The sequence below is a fragment of the Esox lucius genome, chromosome 19 (assembly GCF_011004845.1).
Source record: "Esox lucius isolate fEsoLuc1 chromosome 19, fEsoLuc1.pri, whole genome shotgun sequence".
Classification (NCBI taxonomy): domain Eukaryota; kingdom Metazoa; phylum Chordata; class Actinopteri; order Esociformes; family Esocidae; genus Esox; species Esox lucius.
In genome coordinates, this window is record NC_047587.1 from 14,759,018 (window position 1) to 14,762,865 (window position 3,848).

Here is a 3,848-nt window from a genome sequence, read left to right on the forward strand (position 1 = left end):
CTCAGGATTCCGGATGAGGATTAGATTAAAAAACTCCCTGCGTTAGCCCGTTGACGGCGCGTTTAGTAGGCTATTGTTTAAAATTGTAAACTACATGACACATACACACACATCACCCAATTGCCTATTAATCAGGTAAGCAATATTGAAATGTTATACTGACAATATTAACGTTTAAGCGCTTGTTAGTATCCACACCGAACTTTCACTGGTTTGGGATCCTGAAAGGTTTCATCGTTGAAAGATAGGCCTGTGATGGGGGACTGTGGTTGGTCAGCATGGTTGGCGACCATTCTATTTCAAGTCTATACATTATTTGAACAGACCAGTATTTCTGTCAAATTTCAGGAGCAGTTGCTTTGTGAGTGTGTGTGTGTGTGTGTGTGTGCCGGTGTGCCCATTATGACATCTGTAATGTAGCCTGTCACACTGTCACAAGCTTAGTCCAGATGTCAGGCTCTGTTGTATTAGGGTTTTAAAATCACTTTGCTTCTATTTTCAGCACTCTTAATACAAAACTCGAAATAGTTAATGAAAAGGCTCTCATTTGAAAACTCAAAGCATTTTCAATTGACTAAGTAGAAAATCTACTATTGTAATGTTGACGATTAAGATTTTACTTTATAAAATCGAGAAGTACAGTAACAGATGCATCCCTTACACAGTAAACATTCATCCCATATACAATAAAAATCTGTCCCTTATACAATAAACATTAATCCCATATACAGTAAACATGTGTCCATTAAACAGTTAACATTCATCCCATATACAATAAAAATGTGTCCCTTATACAATAAACATTAATCCCATATACAGTAAAAATGTGTCTCTTATACAGTAATCATTCATCCCATATACAATAAAAATGACTCCCTTATACAGTAAACATTCATCCAGAATGAACTTGCTCTAACGTAATATATGCCATCTGCATAGCAGCCACTTTTATCCAAAGAGACAACAGTGAATTGAATGTCCGTATGGAAAGCCAGAGAGAATCAAATCCACAACTCCAGCGTTGTGTCATGTCATAAAGGACCAAATCAAACAGGTCCACTACAACACAGTAAATACAATACATTATTACAATATGGGCGGATGACATTTACATATCATCCCCTTGAGTATATCACTTTCCTTTAGGCTTGGATTCACCGTGCTAACAGGTTTTAAGATGTGGTGGATATTAAGATTGAGATCCTTTAATATTAATGAAAACTACTATCTTCTTTGGTTTAAATAGTCACTATCTGTTACAATGAGGTAGCATTTTCATTCCATATTTCATAGTATTAACTTCCCCTACGCAAATTTGCCTGAAAAAAATTACTTTTCAGTTCTATATTATTTTTGATAAAATGCTCAAAGAATTCAAAAGCCAGTAAATCACCCTAGTTGTTAAATTTACAATCTGATATTATTTGTACAGATTATCTCTGTTTAATACCCATATCTGTCTGCTGTTTTAACACCTGTACTGTATACATGTGGTAAATATCTGTTGTATTGTTTTTGTTATGTTTTGTAATAACATGATTTATTTAAAATGGGAACAAAAAAATAGAAAACCCCACACGGAACAACAGTGACCCCTGCAGTTGTCCTTCTGCCAACACGTCCTCCTCAAATTAACCTCAGTCATTTCGCTTTGTCCTGTCCAGAACAACCTACAGGATCAATTAGAGTTAAGTGTCTTGCTGAAAGACACGGCACATTTTTCACCTGTTTGGATCAAGGACATCGAGCCTGTGGCCATTCGGTTGCTGGCCAACACTCCAAACATTGGGCTAACTGCCAGCAAAGCATGGAAGATTTCAGGATTTACACCCCCCCGCCAAAATTGAGAGGATTTCAGTCTGATAATGTACAAATGAAAGTGGCACACAGTGTCAAAGTTCCATATGGCACTCTGTTCTCTATACGCCGAAGTGCACTGCTTTTGACTCAAGCTGCATTGGCCGTGATTGATCAAAAGTAGTCCACTATACAGGGAATAGGGTGCCATTTGGGATGCGAGCTCACGGTTCTAATCCATGGTTTAGCCACAAAGTCTCCAGCAGCATTCTGTTTATCCTCATCTCCTGTCCCTCATCTGCCTTTAGCACAAAGGTGGAAACGACCTGGACAGCAGGAAGCAACCCTCCCTGGCTGTGGGCAGTGTTGCCATCAACCATTGTGTGAAGCAAACTACATCCTCCATCCACCTCATAGGGCCAACTACACCCTCCACCCACCACATAAAGTTAACGACACCCTCCATCCACCTCATAGGGCCAACTACACCCTCCACCCACTACATAAAGTTAACTACACCCTCCACCCACCACATAAAGTTAACGACACCCTCCACCCACCTCATAGGGCCAACTACACCCTCCACCCACTACATAAAGTTAACGACACCCTCCATCCACCTCATAAAGTTAACGACACCCTCCACCCACCTCATAGGGCCAACTACACCCTCCACCCACTACATAAAGTTAACTACACCCTCCACCCACCACATAAAGTTAACGACACCCTCCATCCACCTCATAGGGCCAACTACACCCTCCACCCACTACATAAAGTTAACGACACCCTCCATCCACCTCATGGGGCCAACTACACCCTCCACCCACCACATAAAGTTAACGACACCCTCCACCCACCTCATAGGGACAACTGCACCCTCCATCCACCTCATGAGGCCAACTACACCCTCCATCCACCTCATGAGGCCAACTACACCCTCCATCCACAACATGAAGCCAACTACATCCTCCATCCACCTCATAGGGCCAACTACACCCTCCACCCACTACATAAAGTTAACGACACCCTCCACCCACCACATGAAGCCAACTACCTACTCCATCCACTTCATGAAGTTAACTACACTCTCCATCCACATTATGAAGCCAACTACATCCTCCATCCACCTCATGAAGCCAACTACATCCTCCATCCACCTCATGAAGCCAACTACACCCTCCATCCACCTCATGAAGCCAACTACACCCTCCATCCACCTCATGAAGCCAACTACCTACTCCATCCACTTCATGAAGTTAACTACACTCTCCATCCACATTATGAAGCCAACTACATCCTCCATCCACCTCATGAAGCCAACTACACCCTCCATCCACCTCATAAAGCTAATTACACCCTCCATCCACCTAATAAAGTAAACTACACCCTCCATCCAGATCAGGAAGGCAACTACATCCTCCATCCACCTCATGACATTGACTGCACCCTCCACCAACCTCATGAAGTACACCCTTCATACACCAAAGCCAACTACATGGAGCAGCTGGGTAGCCTATAGGTAACCAGTTTTGGGCCCATAAACAAAAGGTTGCTGGTTCAAATCCTAGCGCAGAACAGGTGAAAAAACCCTGTAGTTCGGTCCCTGAGCAAGACAGTTCATACTATTTGCTCCAATGTCATTGCTGTGAATGATAATGTGTTCTTAGCATACCTACCTTGTAAAATAATGGTTAAAAACATATTACCACTGAAGTGTATAAGTTATTTCATTCTTACTTGTGCTTATGTCTGTCACTTACCTTACTGAGGAAGGTGGTAAATCGTCATTTATTGTAGCCTGTTTGTCAGGTAGTGTATTTGATTCTTGCCTACAAGAACAGTGAATTACACACCACACTGGGAAACGTTCACCCTCAAACGGCCATTAGGTGGGGCGGTTTCCACATGAAACACTGAAAAAGAAAGCTGAATATTTGAAGTTTGCCTGTCTGATGACTGTATAACGCATTGTTGTGTGTGTGTCTGTGTGTGTGTGTGTTACAAGCTCTAAAAGTTATGAAAATCAAGTAATTAACTAAAACAAACCA